The sequence below is a fragment of the Pteropus medius genome, unplaced genomic scaffold, assembly GCF_902729225.1.
Source record: "Pteropus medius unplaced genomic scaffold, Ma_sr-lr_union100, whole genome shotgun sequence".
In the NCBI taxonomy this organism is placed as follows: Eukaryota; Metazoa; Chordata; class Mammalia; order Chiroptera; family Pteropodidae; genus Pteropus; species Pteropus medius.
In genome coordinates this window covers 9,496,697-9,517,798 of record NW_024349799.1, presented here as the reverse complement: position 1 = coordinate 9,517,798, position 21,102 = coordinate 9,496,697, and the positions used below count along the sequence as shown (strand labels likewise).

At 40.5% G+C, this 21,102-nt stretch overlaps 1 long non-coding RNA gene across 1 annotated transcript in view; it reads right to left on the bottom strand.

The window, feature by feature from the left end:
* Nucleotides 1–2,008: 2,008 nt before the first annotated feature.
* Nucleotides 2,009–21,102, bottom strand: part of LOC120620908 (uncharacterized) — a 28,897-nt gene continuing 9,803 nt past the window's right edge. Inside the window, exons 2-3 of the long non-coding RNA XR_005658026.1 lie at nt 20,260–20,361; nt 2,009–2,579 (exon numbers count right to left, since the gene is read on the bottom strand). This is a non-coding gene — a long non-coding RNA (uncharacterized LOC120620908). The remainder of the gene's footprint in view (nt 2,580–20,259; nt 20,362–21,102) is intronic.

Here is a 21,102-nt window from a genome sequence, read left to right as displayed (position 1 = left end):
GGAGGCAGGATGGCAGAGCAGGAAAAAAAGCAAAGGAAGTTAAACACAGAAGCTCAAGGGCCAGGAGCTTCATTCAAGGTCTGGCCCAGGCATGTCACACATTATCTGGGTGCGGTACCCTCAGGCATGCTAGTTGAGGAGTGATACATATCCATACTCTGATGATCAGACATCTGCTTATGAACATGAAAATGAATCTGAGACCAAAGAGACATCAGGCTTTCAGGAAGTTGGGATTATGAGCTTGACTTACCATTCCAATAAGCTGATATCACCTGGCAGAGACTCTCAGAGGCAAGCAGATTGACGTCTTAAGTCACACAGCGGATGACGAAAAGAAAGAAAGAAAAAAATAGAATGTTCGGTAAATACCACATACGTGCCAAGTAATATTCAGAGATCTACATACTTTATCTCATAGCTTTTTCAAAAATTGAGATATAATTCACCGAACAATTCACTCTTTTAAGTTGTACAATTCAGTTGTTTTAATACATTTACAAAGTTGTGCAACCATCACCACTATTTAATTCCAGAATATTTTCATCTTTCTAAAAAGTAAACCCATATCCTTTAGTTGTTGTTCTCCCTGCTCCCAGCCCTGGCAACCACTAATCTACTTTCTGTCTCTACTGAACTGCCTGTTTTCGACATTTCACGTGCAAATGTGGCATTCTGTAATGGACATCTTTCACTTAGCATAATGTTTTCAAGATTTACCCATGTTGTAACATATATCAATACTTTCTCTTTATTCCATTGTATGAATATACTACATTTTGTTTATTCATTCATCAGTTTATAGACACATGGGTTGTTTCTAACTTTTGGCTATTGTGAATAATGAGACTGTGAATACTCATACACAAGGTTTTGTATGAACACATATTTCCAATTCTCTTAGGTAGCTCCCCAGAGTAGAATTGCAGGATAACATGGTAAACTCTAAGTCCAGCTTTTTCAGAAACTGCCAAATTATTTTCTATAGTGACTGTACCATTTTTCATTCTCAACGGAAATGCATGAGGGTTCCAATTTCTTCATATTCTCACCAATACTTGTAATCGTCCATTTTTTTATTATATTCATCCTTGTATGTATGAAATGGTATATTATTGTGGTTTTAATTTGCTTTTCCCTAATTACTGATGACGTTGAGCATCTTTTTATGTGTTTATTGAACATTGATAATTTTTTAAATATTGTCTTTAAAGATTGTTTTTCTAATCCATTCTGTCAAACTAAGCCTTTCAATTAGTATTTAATCCATTTACATTTAATGTAATTACTGATAAGATAGGGTTTAAATCTGCCATTTTGTGATTTGTTTCTACATGCTCCATTCAAATTCCCTTGTCTTTTCTGTACTATTCTTTCAATATTTTATTTTATTAGTGTGTGCTCTGGGGATTATAATTAACATCTGATTTATAACAATATAGTTTGGATTAATATTAACTTAATTCCAATAGTATACAAAAATGTCATTTCTATATAAATTTATTAATGAATCCTCTTTGTTTTGCTATTATTATTTTACAAATCACATCTTTATAGATTGTATGTTTAGCAATACATATTTGTTCTTATTGCTTTATACAGTAATCTTAAATCAGACAGAAGAAAAATAGAAATAAAAAAATACAAATGCAAACAAAATTAAAAATACAAAGAATACAAATAAAAATATATTTAGACTGTCTTTTATATTTACTGATGCTCTTTATTTCATCATATGAATTCTTATTTCTGCCTAGTGTTTTTTATTTCAGCCTGAAGGACTCTCTAGCACTTTTTCTGTAGGACAGTTTTGCTAGCTGAAAAATCTGTTTTTATTTAACTGAAAATATCTTAATTTCTTCTTCACTTTAGAAGGATAGTTTTATCTAATATGGAATTCTTGGTTGATAGTTTTTGCTTTTAGCATTTTGAATGAATCATGTCATTGCCTTCTGGCCTATATAGTTTTTGATGACAAATTAGCTTTTAATCTTATTGAGGATTTTTTTTTTTTATATTGGGTGAGTTGCTTCTTGCTGCTTTCAAGTTATCTCACTGTCTTTGGCTTTTGACAGTTTGATTATGATGTGTCTTGGTGTGGATCTCTTTAAGTATATACTAGCGGGAGTTTGTTGAGTTTTTTGGATGTGTAGATTAATGCTTTTCATCACACTTGGGGATTTTAGGCCATTGCAACTGAGTATAGCCTATTATCAAAGCTATCATTTGTTGGGCTCTCACTATAGGCCCTATGACAAGCACTTAGAGTATAATAGGTCTAAAAAACAGCTTAAGAAAACTTCAGCAAATTAATTACTAAGGCAGCATGATTCCAGAGTCAAACTTCTTTTATTGAATTCCTTCCATGGAATTCTTGACAAATGATCACCTCCAATGACAGGGAACTCAATACTTTCCGAGATAACACATTCTATGTTCAGGCTTCGTGTTTGTCTGACAGTCCAACACAGTGGGGCAAGCAGAGTCTTCAGAGTCCATAGATTTAGTTCTTGACTCCACCCATCCTGATTTGTGTGACTTTGCTAAGTCACTTCCTTTATCCGAACCTGTTTTCTCATCTGAAAAATGGAAAAAAGAATGTCTACTTGGAAAGGCTATCAGAGGACTGGTGACACAAAGCAATGTGATGTGCTTGGCAGAGGAGCTGATTAATAGCAACTATTATTAAAATTCTTCCATATAAGGAACTGAAGTTTGTCTCCGCAGTTTCCATTCATTTTTCCTAATTCTGTTCTTTCAGCCCACTTCCTCGGTTTATACTTTCAGATCATTACATATAGCAATTACCTTGTTTATTTTTATTTAGGCTAAGCCACTCTACTTCCCAAACAACTCCTCAAATATATGGTCTTCACTTCTTTCACCGCCTTATTTCCTCTCCTCTAAAGATAAGACTTACTCTCTCTGCTCCCATCCAGTGTGGAAAGGTCTTAAGGCTGTTCTGACCAACAGAGAGAGAAAAGTACATCTCTCACCTTCTTGTTCCAAAGCTTATACCTCTAGTAATGGAAGTAGAGCAAGTTCACCTTCACTTTTCTGTTAGCTTCACATGGTGGGACTATCCAGAGCCTCACGTTTGCACTTAAATTTGTAGCGTACAAGGTCAATATCTTTCTCATCCCTGCTAAAATGCATCTTGTTAGTCAGCACATGTCCCAGGCAGCTGAGGTCCTGATTTTCACATCCATCTCAAAACCTATTCATTGGCAAATAATATGGGAATAAATTCTACTATATCATCCAAGCTCCCCCATCTCCTCATGCCCTTCCACACACCAACTGCGAATGTCCTCATAGATGAACGCTTGGGGCTATTTCAACAAGAAATAAGACTGGACCCTGAGAGAGGGTGAATTTAGGTCCACAAGCATTTATTGGACACCTGACATGTAGCAGTCACTTGCAGACCCAATGCCTTATGTAATGCTCACCACAACCCTCTGCACAGGTTATCATAAACCCATTTATAGATGAGAGTCTCTGAGTAATTTGCACAAAATCACATAGCTAATAACTATAGGGATTGGGGCACAAACCTGGGTTCTGACTCTGAAGCCTGTTTTATTTTCCCTCTATTGTCCACATTCTCCATTTTGCTAATGAATTCTATGAGTAGTTCGCTTTCCAGATTTGGCCTTAAGAAGTGAGAAACTCCAGCCATAGATGTTGCAATAGCAGATTAGTTAACATAACTGGAGAATTCCCTGCATCCTGGAATTCTCCACATTAGGAAACAAGAAATTCCTGGGCTGCCTGCCAGGCCTTGTCCCCAACCGCGAGATTTAACACAGAGAAACAAATGGCTCCTTGCCCACCAGGGCCCATCATATCTGCTGCCTCCCCACCCCCCAGTACCCCTGCACCAAGACACTGCATCAGACATGAACATTTAAAGATGCGTGCTTCACGGATCTTATGGGCTTCCCTATCTTCACCTGCTACTGCGCAGGCTTGTTCCTTAAAGGAGCCGTCTTGGTCATGAGACAAAAAGAGAAAAACTGCTTCTTCCTTCCTTTCTGAATGAGTAAAAGTTGAAACTTTCTTGTGGTTAATATGTGGTAACAGGATTTCTGCAGAAAGAATTTAAATTTAAGGAGAAGCTCACGAACTCTGACTGCATTTTGTTTGTTCTGTATGGCAGAAAAGATTTAGAGAGACGGGACTAGAATGTCTATGTGTTTTGAACAAGCTACCTAACCTCTCCGACTTCTAGCTCCTTTACCAGTAAAGCAGGGATAACGATCTTAACTGCCTCTTGGTTATCATTAAGAGCACTGAATGAACACACAGTGCAAAAGGCTCAGCAAAGTGACTGACATGTAGTAGGGTCTCTATGTAACTATGCACATTGTCATTATTCTCTACATCTTGCTATACACAGTGTGGTTCCCAGAGAAACAGTGAGAAATGTAGGCTCTCAGGCCCCATTCCAGACCTGTTCAATCAGAATCTGCATATTAACAACTTTCCCAGGGATTGAAACATACATTAAAGTCTGAGAAGCAGTGGTTAGCTCACCATCTAACAGAGTGGGGAGGCTGGGTGAACAAGTAGAGCAACAGCTTTCTAACTAATTTTTTCACTGTTTTTGTACTGCCCACCATTTCTGCCAAACTGTGCCAAATTCACATTCGTTTTACTGTAGGTGTGATCTTACTTAAATAGAACTCAGCCTTATCCCTCTCCCACGTGTTGATGGTTCCCTGTCGCCTAATGGATAAAGGACTAACTCTCTGGAATGTCATTAAAGTCCCTTCCCAATCTGCTCCAATTCTACTTTCCAGCCACAGTGACTGCAGATATTACGCTCAGGCCACCATGGGAAATGTCTGTCATTTCCCAAAAGCAGTCTTCACTTGTAGGCCTCAGCTTTTAATTCCAGAAATGATCCTTTCCCCATAGGGCATTGTCTTGTCATCGCCTTCTCCAATTTACTCAAGCTCCACTTCCTGGAATACTTTTCTCTGTCTCCAAAACCCTACTCAGCCTTCAAGGCTCACCACCACTGCCATTGTCAGACTATGTGCAGACCAAGCTCATGACTGAGCAACTCAGAGTCATGAACTCGGGTTCTTCCTTGGCCCACCAATAACTACCTACATCTCTTTGGGCAAAATCACTTGAACTTTGAATCCTTGGGCACTCCCATCAACACTATCTGAGGAGAAAATAAAGTTGCCAACCTCAGAGAAATGTTAAGCGGATTCCTTGGGGCTATGTGCCTAGTTCAGTGACTGGCATATAGTAAATGTTCAATAAAACTTAGCCGAACCCACTACAGTGTAAACCTACTTCAGCATAAATTTCATAGAGAGAAATGCCTGTGTATGTTTTGCTCCCCATTACAATCCCAGCACCTGGTCCAGTTTCTGATATACATTATATGCTAAACAAATATTTGTTAAATAAATAAATGCCTAAAAAGTCTCATAGAAATTGTAAAACTCTATACAAATAAAAGGTTGCTATTTTGTTTGTTAGCTTATTTTGTTTTAGTTATCAGGATTTATATAACTTGAGACAGAGAGTGAGCGAGAGCGAGAACGAGAGCGAGAGATTATTACTGCAGATGCTGACTTATGCTCTCCTCTAGCTCCATGGGAGCAGACTATGACTTCTTTACACACAATTCAAAGAATATATACTGTGGTGGTCCCCCCTCTCCCACCGCCATTATTTCAACATCTTATCCAATCTATTTTCAATCTCCCATCACCATAACGACCTGCACCCTTATAATACCTATTTTGAGCCACTTCATTTTCAGAGTGCTGGCATCACCAAGTGAGCTGTAAAAGCTCCAATACTCAGTCCATGTCCAACTTCCAGGACCCATGTCTGTCCTTGATCACCCCTCAACTTCAAAAATGCCCAGAAATGATATCTTTTCTAAGAAAACATAGAAGAGCAGTCGCAACAAGATATGGACCAAACATCTAGATGAGAGATAAAAGAGAGGGATAGCTCCAAAACAGTGTTTTTAATTAGGAGGCTAAGGTCAGCAAAGATGCCTGTTAATTTATGAAAACTGCACTTTTCTAGCATGATCATCATCTGTTCTCTTCGAGGCCATCTGGGCTGGGTCCACCTCTCAGACTCTGCCCTTACCATGTCTCCCTCAAATACAGGAACTCGGAGTAAAGAGGTTGGAGATGACCTCTAACCCAAGTAATCTCAAATCTTTATATGCATATCTTATTAAATCACCTGCAGGTCTTGTTAAATGGTGGGTTTTGAGTCAATAGATCTATGGTGGAACCTGAGACTCTGCATTTCTAATAAACTCCAGGTGATGAAAAATTTTCTGGTCTGTGGACCGCACTTCAAGTAGCAAGGGTCCACTTTATCTCTGGACTCTATAGATCCCATCATTCCCTGGAAACTTACAAGCCAAGTCCTCTGCTAAATACTTTTAAAATTATTTCTTATAATTTTTATTTTTCAGTCATACCTAAATAGAGCTGGAAAAATTACATATGGGAAAATATATTTGAAGTCTAGAAATTATCTTCTGTAGATTATATAACCCAAATTAACAATTGATACTACAAAGTAATAGATATTGAATATTTTGCATGTGGAATAAAAGATGAGTTCTAGTTATAGTGTACATTGAATATTTACTATCTTAGTTTTTGATATTCCTTAGTCCCTTTCATAAAAATATAGACTTTCTTCTGAAAAACAGAGCTAATACAATATTTTGTTTGTTATTCTTAAATCCCTTTTCCCTTTTTATGCTATTTTACTACCAGCAATGCATTCATAATCTAAAGGATCTTCCTTCAGATAGCAATCAGGAGGAATGATCATTTGGCTACCTGTCAGTAAAGTTGATGATAGTATGATAAAACAACAAAAAACAATTATTGAGTATTTACTAGGAGTCAGGCCAAGTGCTTTACAAGAATTTATCTCATTTCATTCTCAAAATAATCTCATGTAGAAATTGTTATTAATTTCCACTTTGAAAATAAGAAAACCGAGGTTAAGAAAAGGTAGATAAACTATCTCCTGTTCTCCAAGGGTGGTAAACTGTAAGGTGCGGATTTGAACCGGGTTCTGCATGTCTCCAGAGCTTAGAGTGTTAACAGCTACAAAAAAAAAAATTTTTTTCATAAAAGAAATTTAAGAAATACAAGAAAAAAATTTTACTTCAAAAAAAATTCAAACAATACAAGAAATTAAAATACTCTCTGGACATCTACACACAGTTCCTTTTAAGAAATATTAGTATTAAAATTAAAAATTAACTTTAAAAAATCCTTTCTTTGTAGAGAGATGGCCAGAATTATATACATGAAACATTTTTTTTCATATTATGGCAAAGTAGAATGCAGTCATCGTAGGATTATGCTTCCAAAGGTTGCTCTTGTCTTGCAACGAACCAGTTTAATAACATAAGGTCCAGGAGTGTTTGATTTGGCTTTTAGGATCCCAATTGATCTTTCTGGTATTTGTTTATTTGGATCTACAATTTTGTTTGATTGTTTATTTTTTATTTTGACACTTTATATTAAAAGTGTCCCAGTTTTCTCAACAGTTTAAAATAGACTAATTCTTTTTTCACAGATATGTTGAACTGTGATCAAAACATTCACCAAATAAAAATTTTTTTAGACATTGATCATTTGAAAAGTATTGCTTTATTGAGTTATGCAGATCTTCAAATGTTGCCATATTTCATTATATATTGTGGAAAATTATATTCATTAATATCACCACCGAACTCATCAGCAAAGTCTTTAAATATTGGTAACCTATCAAGCTCACAGTGGTGGATATAAATTTTCTAAAATTCTAATTTTCACTCTAATTTTTTCCCCGTTTAATTGAGGTATCAATGACATTTAACCTTGTAATAGTTTAAGGTGAACAACATTATGATTATGTAAATATAAATATATACATATATAGTGGAATGATTACCACGACAAGTCTAGTTAACATCCATCAACCCACATAGTTACGTTTTTTTTTTTCCTTGTAATGAGAACTTTTAAGATTTACTCTCTTAGCAAATCTCAAATATACTATATAGTATTGTTTATGATAGTGGTACATTAAATCCCCATAACTTAAGTTTATAATTGTAAGTTTTTACCTTTTAACCATTCTTTCTTAAGTATAATAATGTTCATTTAATATTTATTGTACACCTACTTATGACAGGCTTTTTACCAGGCACTTCAACTAGTTTATTTGATGTCATGTGTTCACATCTCCACTTTATAGATGAAGAACCTGAGTCCCAGAGAGATGTATGGAGTCTTTCAGACCTTGAGGTATGGATTTGTGGACTTGAGCTGCAGCTGAAGAAGCTATTGTAGACACAAAAAAAAATAGGACACAAGTAGGCATTTGCTTTGTTTATTTACAATTCTGCCACTACGGATAAGTCTCCATGATCTGAAAGTGGATTAGCACCCATCTTCTATTACCCACAGGTACCTATAGATTGGTGTTTCTAAAGAAAATGGGCTCCAAGCCATCTTTGTAAGAATTCTCAAGGACATCTATCCAAGGTCATGACGGAGACTTGCTAATTTTTCACTAAGTTCCCTTTCCCTTTTGGGCACACAGCTAAACTATATTTCCCAGGGCACTGCAGGGGTCCATGAAACTAGTTCTTGCTGATGAGATGTGAGTAGAAGTGGCATGGTCACCTCTTTGCTGCAGCAAGTAAGAACAGGTGTGTCTTCTCCACACCTCCACTCATTCCTTTATTTGTGGTATGGACATAGAAGACCCAGTAAAGGACTTTGAGGTCATAGGGCATCATAGAACCACTAGAGGGGTGGGGGCAGAATGACTAAGTGAAATAGAGAACTCCATCCCCACTGACCCATACTGGGCTGTGGCATAAAAAACAAACGTTATCTTGTTCAGCCATTGAAACAAAGGCATGGTTTGGTACAAAGTTTGCCTTCTATGACTAATATGCAAATCTAACAAATCTTGATGAAGGAGCCCAGAAATCTGTATTTTAGAAAGCCTTCAGTTAATTCTGAAAAACTGAAGCTTTGTAAAAGGGTAAAAGACAATAGATAGCCATAATATTTTTTCATCACATATTATTCTTATGTCAACCTCTTCTCTGATTCCTTCTTATCGCATGGAAAATTAAAGTCTAAGCACACCCTTTATAGACTGTCTTGGTAACATGTCCTTTCTTGCAGATGGAAAAGTTAATTTCTGAAAAATGCCCTCCGTCCTACAGCATTCTGATAAGCTGGTTGAAAACAGAAGTTATAAGCTTGAATACACACAAGTTATTTTATCTATATCAAAACAGTAAAGCTCAAAGATGATTCATCTTTACTTTCACATCTATCATCTTGTCTGTTACTTTAGAGTCAGAGACCAAGCCCTGGAAGAATGTGGGAGTTGAGGTTAGGTGAAAGTAAATAGTAACATACCCATTTTCGGAAGTGGAAAAGTGTGCGTGGGTCTGGAAGTTTATCTCAACTGCCAACAAATACTTGAAAGCAAGTACCTGCCAACCCAAAGAATTGGCCTCTGAATGGCTCTCTTATTTCTGCCTCCTGCAAGAATCTAGTGGCACAATAGCGTGGTAGCTCTCTCCACTTCCAACACACACATACATGTGTGTTGTATGTAATACTCATTCTTAGAGCTCCCTGAGGGAGAAAGGCCTCTTCTCTCTGCACTTGCATCTGCTGGCTGCGTTAAGGACTAGGGGTGGAGAGCAGTTACACTTGAGAAGAAATTAGTCTCCTTCATCACTGTCACAGTGCCTGTAAGGGGCTCTTCCTCTGTTTATCATTCACTGTTTCTCTGAGTTACTGATGAATGGTCACTACACTGAGTCACACTTTCTCCAGAACTGTCTGAGGCTTAACGACATTCTGGCAGGGAGAGGACAATATCAAACAGCTGGACCAGACCACAGCCTAGATAGCCCCAAGGTCAACACAGGAAATCTGCCCTTTCTAAAGCCAAAGGAATCTACACCCAAAGTCCCATTTCAGCCCAAGAAGGACAATTCCCTCTGTTATGACTCACACACATACCTGTCCCATCTCCCTACCTGTTTCAGGCTAGCTGTGGGTGTGGTGGTACCCTAAGTTCTTCCTGGCTCAAAAGAAAAGGAAGATCCTTAGGTAAACTCTTCTTACATAGCAAAGAAACTACCCAGTTTCTGAGAATTCAAAAGTCGTCCTCTTTTGGAAAATCTAGATGCTGTGTGCTACATACAAAGTCCCTTTCCAGCAGATATCATGTTGAAATAGAACAGGTTATTGGGGTCCACAGACCCTGAGGATTTTAAGGGCAGGGACTTGACCTTATTCATCTCTGTAATACCAACAGCACAATAGGCACTCAATAAAATATTTGCCAAATAAATGAGTGAATGAGGGGGGAAGGGAAAAAAGGCATAAATGATAGAGGCTCTGTTCATCCCTCTGGCGACCAAATCAAAGTTGTGATGGAAACAAGGAGCAAGCAGCTAGGAAAAATCACCTGGGATCTTGACGAACAAGCCATACAACTAGGGAGAAATCCAATAAATCACCCTGCAACAGCAGAAGGTAGGACGGGGAGAGGATGCAGGGCTGTCTGGCCTCGAGCGGCTAAGTGAGACCCAGGCTACGGCAGAGTCAGCCGCAGACTTCTCTTAAAGGGGCCGCGTCCGCAAGTGGATTTTCCTGGCAATGGACCTGCTTGCTCTCAGCACCAGTGCCGATTCGGCTGCACGCAAGGGCACTAGGGACTTACAGGGAGACGGTGTCAGAGTGTGGGCTGAGGTAAGACTTGCTCTGTACAGAGGTGCCATTGTTCCCTGTTGAGCTCTCTCCCCTCCCAGTGTGTAGACACAGCACTGCCGTAGCCGAGATCTCATTAAACTGGATAACAGAGGTCGCTCCGCCCAGAGGATTCCCTGAAACCCCGCCTCCCCCAACTTGCAGCTCCATCTAAGCCACGTCCACATATATCCTCAGCAAGTCGGGTGCTCCTTGCTGAGCAGCACCTAGATTCACAGTGGAGGCAGCTGGCCTCAGTTTCTGGTGTGGTCTTTTGAGGCAACTATAAGCACAGCATCTGTGGATTGCTTGCTGAATCTCAACAGGTGGCCCTGGAGGGGTAGAGGCTTGGGCTAAGTTTGGCCTGCAGCTGAACCCCCTCTCAGGGCTGTGCCACTGGACACCTACCTCACAAATCCACACTAATAAGACCGGGAGACTTAGGAACTTTGCTTAATACATTGAAACAGGCACGGAAACACAGCCAAAATGGGAAGACAAAGAAGCAGAAACCATATGACAGAACAGAACAGAGATCCAGATGTAATGGAGTCAAATAATCTAACATATGCAGAGTTCGAAACACTGGTTATGAAGATGCTCAATGAACTTTTGAGAAGTGTAGATAAATTCAATGAAAACTTCAACAAAGAGATAAAAAACATAAAAATGGAAATTATAAAAGGGAACCATTTGAAATGAAGAACACATCTGAGATAGGAAGTATCTTAAATGGAATAAACAAAGGAATAAACAAAATGAATAAAGAAAAGGATCAAATGCTCTATCTAGAGGACAGGAAAGCCAAGGACACTCAATCAGAATTTCAAGAAAAAAGATGTAAAGACTATAAAAATAATTTAAGAAACATACGGGACACTATTAAGGGTCCAAATATCCATCTGATTGGCGTACCTGAAGAAAATCAAGACGTTGAACAGCTGTTTGAAGAAATAATGATGGAACTCTTCCCTAACCTGGTTAAGGAAATAGACATAAAACCCTAGGAAGCTCAGAGAATCCCAAAAACCAGGGATCCAAAGAGACCCACACCAAGAACCATCATAATTAAAATGCCAAAGGTTAAATATGAAAGAAGAATATTAAAATCAGCAAGAGAAAAACAGAAAATACTACCCATGAGACTAGCAGCTGATTTCTCAAAAGAAACTATGCAGGACAGAAGAGCTTGGCAAAAAAAATATTCGACAGGATGAAGACCCAGGATATACAACCAAAAATAATTTATCCAGCAAAGCTATCATTTAAACTTGAAGGATAGATAAAGAGCTTCCCACATAAAAATAAGCTAAAGGAATTTATCACCACCAAGCCAGTATTACAGGAAATGTAGGAGGGACTTCCTTAAGAAAAAAAACATGTATCAAAAACGGGAATAAAGAGTGGTAACAACTACATTCCTATCAATAAGTACCTTAAATGGAAAAGAATTAAGTGCTTCAACCAAAAGATAGAGTGGCTGAAAGGATAAGAAAACGAGACCATTACAGATGCTGCCTACAAGAGACTCACTTCAGATTAAAAGACACACACAGACTAAAAGGAAGAGGATGGAAAAAGATATTGCGTTAATGGACTTAGAAGGTATTTAAGTCAGACAGAGAAAGAAAAATACTATATGATTTCACTTATATGTGGAATCTAAGGAATAAAAAGAACAAACTAATCAAAAATAGACTACAAATATAGTAAACAATTTGGTGATGGACAGAGGGGAGGGGAGTTTGACGAGCTGGGAGAATGGGGTGAAGGGTTAAAGAAGTACAAATTAGTAGCTGATGGATTGTCACAGGGATGGGGAGCACAGCATAGGGAATGCAGTTACATTAATACTTCGGCTAGGCGGAGGGTCAGAGAAGGGAGGGAGCAACTGGGGGGATCGTTTTACAAAATATATAGATGTCTAATCAATGTACTGTATACTTGAAACTAATTAAAATAAATTTTTAAAAAATGAGTGAATGAACGATGAAGTAAATGTCAACTGCTTGATTTTCCACATACAATATGAGACCCAATTTAATCATAAAGAACTATCTCCAAGATAGTAACTAAACTACATGTATGTAGATGGCCCAACCTCCAACTTTTAGCTAAATGCATGAATCATCAGTGCAAAAAAAGGTTATGCCTTACAGACTCTATGATCTGGTGTGACATTAAACTTACTCCTGTGACCTGATTATTTTAAGTAGTGACAGGCATCTGGAACTAAGTAAACCAAGCCATACTCAGCAATGCGGAAGAAATGGAGAAGTGAATAAATACATGTGTGCTTTGAAAAAGAAGAAGAAAAAAAAAATCTAGGATTCCAACTGAAATCGCATTTCTGAGGCGGGTGGTAACAACCAAAGCATGAGGCACTTGCTTTTCCAGCCTTTGTTCCCAATGATAGAATCTAATTTCTTACACTGTTCATGCCTCAGTCTCCAATATTGAATAAATTGAAAGCATTATTATTGATGCTTCTCTGGTTTTGAGGTACCTGTCATTAAAATGGAATTGACAATTGGGCTGCATAGGATGCTGTGGTTAAGGGGTGAGTCTGTAGTACGTCTTGAGGGTAGATGGGAGGAGAACTATAGCTTTACATTCAAGCAATCTCATGATCACACCTCAAAAATGTTACTTGTTAGTCTTCTCCCCTAAGGTAAGTCATTTAATTTCATTGAACACCAGATTTCTCACCTGCAAAAATGAAAACAATAATAGTACACACTTAGTATAGTATCACAAGCATTAAATGAAAAGCCCTATATAAAATGCCAACACCTAATATGACATAGCTCAGTAAAGTTGAGTCCCACTGTCTTCTCTTCTTTTCATCCAAAACCCTCCACATCTCAACTTGTTCTCTTTTCTTTTTATCCCTTAGCTAATATTTCACCTTCTTCCAGAGCCCAACACAGTGACAAATATTGTGTAGAGACTCACTAAACCAATATTGAATTGAAATGCGACCAAGTGAACACAAGCAAATTAGATACCTTTTGGGTCAATTCTCTCATCTTAAAGCCTTAGCTCTGATCTCTGTGGTCCAATTCAGTTCTATGTTTAGAAGTCCTGGTCTGCACTGAGAGGTATTCTGGGAAGCATGAGAGTAGCTGTGCCTATGTCCCAGATCCTCTCAGGTGCTGACAGTCTGGAGACATGTTTAGGGAAGGAGAGAGATTCTCAGTGTGTTTTAGTGTGTTCTATGTCATGGCCTTCCTTCCTACCGCAGTGGGCATATTTCTCCAGCATGCATTAATCCCTGCAAGTAAACATGAGTTTCCCACTTCAGAACACATGGAACTCAGCTCTTCCCTTGTGCCACTATTCACATCCCGTCCCAGGTGGCAGGTATTAATGAATGTGTTTTATCTTTTCTCTTATTCTCCCTTCCACCACACACACACACACACACACACACGCACACACAAAGGTGACAACTGCCTTATGACAGATACTCCAGCTTGTATGGAACAACATTCTGACCCTGAATCTGTGCAAACTTGAACAATAACAACAGTAAATACCCTTGTTGAACAAGTTTCACTTTCATGGTCTGCAAAATGGATTTCTTGCAGTATCAGGAGGAGTAAAAAAAAAGCAAATCATCCTCATTTCTTCCCTTCCTTATGTCTCTTTTGCATCTCCTAGCCACGTTCCAAGCACTGGTGTCTGAGTCTAGCTCATTATCCCTCCCCAGGTAGGATGGGAAACATTGACTTGGAAAGACCCCATGTGTGCCTGGTGATGACAGACTCTGCACACGACCTCACAATGGCATCTTGCCCCCTCCTTGGAACGAGAATCCTTTCAGTTACCCATGCAGGGCTGTCATGACTATATGGTGCCCTCCCCTCTGGACTGGCCTGGGGACTGCTGGCCTGGCTCCCAGGGGCTGTGGTTCTCCTGCTTCCTAGGCCCCCTACATTTTTGCTCATTCCCTCTGTTTCCTAACGAGATTCAGAGACCCCCTGCTCAAGATTGTAGCCATGTGTCATCTCTCTCTCTCTCTCTATCTCTCTCTCTCTCTCTCTCTCACGCATGCACACACACACACACACACACACACACACACACACTCACCTCACTCACCCACTCACCCTGCCCTGGGAACTGGTGCCAACATTCTTACAGCCCTATCTTAGTAAAGAACATGCTCTGTGTCTATGATCAGAGGCCCCTGGACTCCAGCTTCTGCACACTGCACATTGCGTGCTGTCACTGGAGAGACAGGAAATATGGGGAGGGGATTTCCCTGGGAAGGTCATGGGACCAGTGTGATAGGACTTTCTCTTCTTAGGTCATTTCTTACAAACATCCTTCGTTAGGCTCTCTGCAGGGGGACATAAGGCAAGCCAAGGGGACAAAGGAGGTAACACTAGGGCCACACTTATCCACACACCCATCATCCCCACAGAGCTGGTGACTGAGGGTGACAGCTACAACAACTCTTCCTATACTCCCTGTCCTGCATCCCACTCCTCACTCATTACCAAAAAAGCTGGGGCCAGACATCCGAGCCTGATTCTTCCAATGTGCCCCTCCCACCTCCCCTGCAGGCCCATTTCCACAGGGCTAGATTCTTTTCATGCTCTGAGCCTTCAAGAGAGAGTCTGGAATTTTCTCCCATATCCTGATGTTAGGAAAGTCCCAGTTGTGTTGATTGTCCCCAAAGAGAGACTAAACCCCATTAACAGGCCTGTACTCTGAACTCTGAGGCAGGACACCACTGGAGCCTCTTTCCAAGCCAAATTGTAGAGCTGCCCAGCAGCTGGCCAGCCACACTCTCTTCTCCTTTCTCCCACCCTGTATCCATCTGGGCCCCCATCCTTTGGGACATCTCCCCACACAGGGGAGTAGATGAAGCCATTGCTGGCGATCCAGTGAGCTCTACACTTGTGAGAATAAGAGGGAGGCCGAAGTGGCTTAAGCATATGAGCAGCACTTACACTTTCTTTCCATGCTCCTGAAAGGGGAAAAGGAGTGACTTCACAGAATTATGGATGTAGATGAATAAAAGTGTGTGCAGAGCAGGAGGTCTAGAGAATAGGGTTGACTTGTGAACTCAAATTGTTCGAGGCCACAGCCATGCCTTTCGCATGCTTCATTTATTCACCAGAGGGATGCCAGGCCATGAGGGCAACCAGGCTGGTCTACACTCCCGGCTTGGAATCAGAAGATCAAGGTTTGCCTCCTGGCTCTACCTCTCTCAGCTTTGCAGTCTCCATCAACAATTAGCGTCTCTGGGTCTCTATTACTTCACATATTAACTAGAGATGATTAAACTATGAGGTTTACAGGAGCCACTGCTCATCAGATCCCCACCTCTGTGCCTGGAAGGTGAGGTCCTGTCAATGAGTGCTGGTGTCTCCTCTCCCTACCCCGGATGCTGACCCTTACTCTACTCACTGCCCACAGTATCCTTTCATCGCCTCTTCTGCCCTACCCTCAGCACATCTCGTTTGGTTTTCTGAGAAGTTTCTCTTCTCTTTTGTGAAATGGGCAGCACATAAGGGCTGCCGCCCTCATAAGAGGAAGTCCTCCAACCTCAGGGCCTTTCCCCAGGCTCACACGAGGACCTCGGCCCCGCCACCCAGAGGGCCTCCAACAAGACTTCTCTTTCTTCAAGTTCTTCTAGGAGATAACAGTCAATTCTCTCTCCACCAATTCCCTAGGGAGTTTCCAGAGCCACAGCTGGACAGAACAGATGTGAGCCATCTTTTTCTTGGGGACTCCCTATCACCTATTATCATGACCCCAGAACTCCAAGAACACTCGGCCTTCAGTCCACTTTCTCTTAAACTCTGCCTAGGCCACTTGCCCAGGTCATCTGCTGTACCTTACCTGCCCTCAGCAAAATGTGTCAGTCCTCAGAGGCCTCATTGTCAGGGTGTCTGCTCCACTGAGCCCCACAGTGTGTTAATAAGTGAGAGTAACTCCGTTAACTGTCCCATAGTATAAATGTATAAGGTGTGATACCCTGGTTCATTTTTATAGTAGACCAGAACATTAAACAACAATGAATTGTTAGAAGAGAAAGGCATTTCTTTTTCAGTCAATTTTTAATCTTTCAGATTCAATCAGGAGAAGTCTTTAGTACTTGCCAATCTCAGCCCCCTTCTTTCTGTCTCTTCTCTCTCTCTCTCTCTCTCCTCCAACAAGAGAGAGTGAACTCAGGGTTCATAGCATCAGACAGGCAGCTGCATTAAGTTCAAACTGAAAAACAATGTTTGTTTTGATTGTATTTTAGCAAGTATTATTGGTTTTAAAGTTATAGCAGTTATAAAATGTTACCTTTCAAAATGAATTGATTTATGTAAAAAAAAAAAATGTCACTTTAAAGAAAATCACTAAGTATACAACATAAGAGAACAGTGTTACAGAGACTTGTGAAAAATCTCAAAGGTAGAATGCCAAAACTGGGGACTTGTTTTAGCTGAAAGACACACCATAACATTGAGAATTCCAGGCCCTTAAGACCAGCTGGTGGATGAGGAGTTTGGATCCCAGAGATTTTTAATGAACCCTCAAATCCCAGCTCTCATGGTGTCATGCACCCTTAGGATGGACTCCATCTCTTTAACTCTGCCCATTCATTCATTCAACAAGTAAGTATGTTAAAAAAAAAAAAAAAAAAGACTAAAAGACCGAAATTTGCTGATCGGGTCACCCTATGCAACACCAAGTCTGGGCTCTGGAAGATGAAGTTGAAGAGAGGAGAGCTGGGGTTGGCAGGCAAAGTCTTTGTAGTCATTGGTTGGCTGGCAAGAGCTGAGTTCATCAGTCAGGTGAGAGACCTAGGTTGGTCAAAAGCAGGCAGAAGCATACGTGAGACTCTGGATTACGGTGACCAGCTGCTTCTGCTGTATATGTGGCATGTCTGAGTCAGGATGATGTGCCCAGACAGGTCTGCACCAGTGTCAGAAGGCTAGATGGAGAGAACACGGGTGCCACTTATTAAAATCGTGTCACAGAAAGACCACACATAAAGAAGTCAGAAGTCCTAGACTCTAATTTTAGTTTTGATTTCAGCTGACTGTATGAATTTTAACAAGTTGCTTTACCTCCTCAGACCTCAGTGTTCTCATTTGCAAAAGGTCAGGGATGAGTAATATCTCTTAGTTCATAAAGCGATTGGGAGAATTAAAAGTGAGCTTCAGCAAGACAGGAGCCATGCCTGTTTCATGAGTTAATGTATACCTAGTCTCTGTCCCACGGTAAGTTCTAATTATTTTTGTGAATTAATATGTAACATGTTCAGCAGCAACATCCCACATATTGTAGGTTTTTTAAAACGGTAGATCTTGTGATAACTGTCTTTCCTCTACTCTTATCACCAGCAGTTCCCTGAAATGAGAATAAATCCATAGCAGGACAACAACGAGGGAAGCTGATTGAGGAGTAAAGTGGGTCTCTGCAGATTCCAAGAGACTTAAAATTTGGCTGGTGCATGGACCTAAGTTCCTTGGTTCAGTAAGGCACCTATGTGCAAGGCTAGTTCTCCAAGCTCCAGCTTTGTCAGTTTGCCTTGAGTGGGGAGAGCAGAAAGATTTTGGCCTGAAATCCTGACCATGAAGCAAAGAGAAAGAAATGCTGGCTAGCAAGAGAGAAAGGTTAAACAGCTTAAAGTGCTTATTATTTTCCTCTTAAAACTAATCCAAGAACCTATATTACAAAGAAAAGCCACAAGAAAGCATGTGGACTTTCCCAGTTATAATGACAAACAACTGCTCCTGCTTTTTTGCAGCATCTGTGGGCTTGAATGTGACCCCTCGTTGTACAGAAAATCAAGCACAGACATTCCTTCCTTCTGACCTCCAGCTACCCACAAGGGTGGACCAAGTTGGCTGCATTTTGCAAGCTGCTGTGTAGCAAAGAGGCTAAATAGCTCTACTTGTTGCAATTCCTCCTACATTCATTCAGTAGAACATGATTAAGCACTTTCTTGGTCCAGACATCATCCATGTATTAGGAATCCAGGAACTCCTAGATAAATAGAGGACACAAGTAAGACCAATAATTGCAATAGTGTAGACAAACACTTGTTTAGGTTTAATATCGATGCTGTAGAAATGTAAACGAAAGGCATCTTTTCCAGCCTTGGTTTCCGGGAGGAAAGGGCCTCTGAGCTTGGTTTTGCAGTATGAGTAGAAGTCGATCTGGTAAAGAAGACAAGCAAGATCCTCCAAGAAAAGGAAACAACTTGTGAAAAGACTCAGAAGTTTGCCCTTGTAGAGGGGAGGAAAGAAAAAAGCTTGGCCTTTCTGGAGCCAGGGTACCTGAGGTGAGAAAGGAGAGTTGAAACTGGAGAGAGAAGGGCCAAGCTCCACGTGGGTACACTGAGGGACCTGGAGTTCATCCTGAGGACAAAAGGGAACCACAGAAGGATTCTCAGTAGGGAAGAGACCAACTGGATTGGCATTTCAGGCTTTTGGCATCAGAGTAAAGGATGTATTAAACATGTGAGACCATGGGCTAAGAGCCCAGCTGGTAGCCTTGAAACTTCCAGGAAAAGTGTCTTAAGAATCCGAAAAAGAGTAATGTTAGTTAGGATGCTGAGGAGGGGGCTGGAGTTAGAGTGTAAGGATGACTTCCAGTTTTCTATTCAATCTGCTGAACCAAAATTCAACTCCTTGAAATCATGTACCATGTTTTATCAGTTCCTGGGTGTTGCAAGCAGATAGCATATTGTCTTACGCAGAATAGACCTTTGATAAAACTATGTTAAAGGATGAGAGGAAGAACAAGTGAGTGAGTGAATAAATGAATGAATAAATAAATGAATAAAATCTTTCTCTCAGATTGTCACTGCTGTCTGATCAACATTGGTTATCTCATCTGTCTTAGTTTCCTTCTAGGGAAAGTAGAGGTACTGAATAATGAGGGTGACAGAAAACTTCAGTCTGCTCAGACTAGAAATCCCTCTTCTCTTTGAAAGGGCCAGATGGTGTCAGTGAAGATAGAGAGACCTCTGGGCAGGAAGCAGGATCCTGATCACTGTTCTGGCCTTGGCCATCTGCCTGTAGGATTCCCTGGGGCGTAGCTGGGGATTTCTTTGTGGGACCTGGGCATGGGAGGCATGGCAGGAATGGCTGGGCAGTGAAAGGTGATCTAAATGTGTGATCCCGTTCAGTTACTTAATCACTGAATCTCAATGAGGGTGAATCCACAAGATTGTTGTAAGGATCTAAAGAGGCAAAACTGTTGGAGATGCTTATTACAGATAACTTTAATGATTATGAGTTTGTGTATGAGAGCAGTATAGCAAAAACCCCCAAAGTTAGAGAGATTTGCGTCTGCTGTTTGCTATCCATGTGTCCCTGGCCAAGGTGCTTAACTTCTCTGAACCTTAGGTTCTCAACTATAAAATGGGAAAATAGAGTACCTATTACAGCAGGCTGGGTAGAAACCAGACATGAGAGAAAATATGCAACTTGATCAACTAGAAAATGAAACATACCTTTAATGCAATAATGGAAAAGGCACCCTGAGGATGGCTCTTCTTTGGGAACTGGCCTTTGAGAGTTCTCCACATTGTGGGCACAAGCAAGTGTCCCTGTAGCTTTGGAACAGAAATATGAATGACCAACAGTTAACATGCCCATGCCTCATTTTCCCTCACTAATGCTTCAGATGGCTGAAATCGGGTCTATAAAGAGCTCTGTGGCCAGCGTGTAACCCAGAGATATGACATTCTCCAGGCAACGTCTTCAATTTTAAAGGTATGAGTAGGAGTGACTGCAAGAGATTTATCCAGAATTCATGCTTGAAGATTCTGCAAATCCCTTACCAGAGGCACCTGGTACTCCAAGAACCTTGTGGTAGAGGAAAGACTCCTTTCCAGAAAAGGAGTCAGAGACCTAAATTTCAGTCCTAGCCCTGGTCACTAATTTGCTGTGTGACTTTGAACAAGTCTCTGCCTTCTCTATGCTTCAAGATCTCCAATCTGCAAAAGGTGGCTTGGGTGCCATTGTCTCTTCCATGCCTTCTCATTCTCAACCTAGACATCCAATGCATGTGTCAACTGACCTTTTTACCTGTGGCTAAACCCACTGGTGGAAGGGTAGTCTCTTAAGCTGATAGTGTATTAGGAACCCTGATCTCTAGTCAGCATGGGGAAAAGACCACAAGCAAAAAGTGAGGGTCTAGAGTCAGAGTTGCCTCTTGATTTCCCCCAAGGGTGTGGCTAAGAATCCCACAGCCCTCAGCAAGGTGGAAGACCTGTTTGCTTTGCAAAATGCAAATAATAGGGCAGAGAAAGGCTCTATTTCTGACTATCTTTTTCCTAGAAGGCCTAGAAACT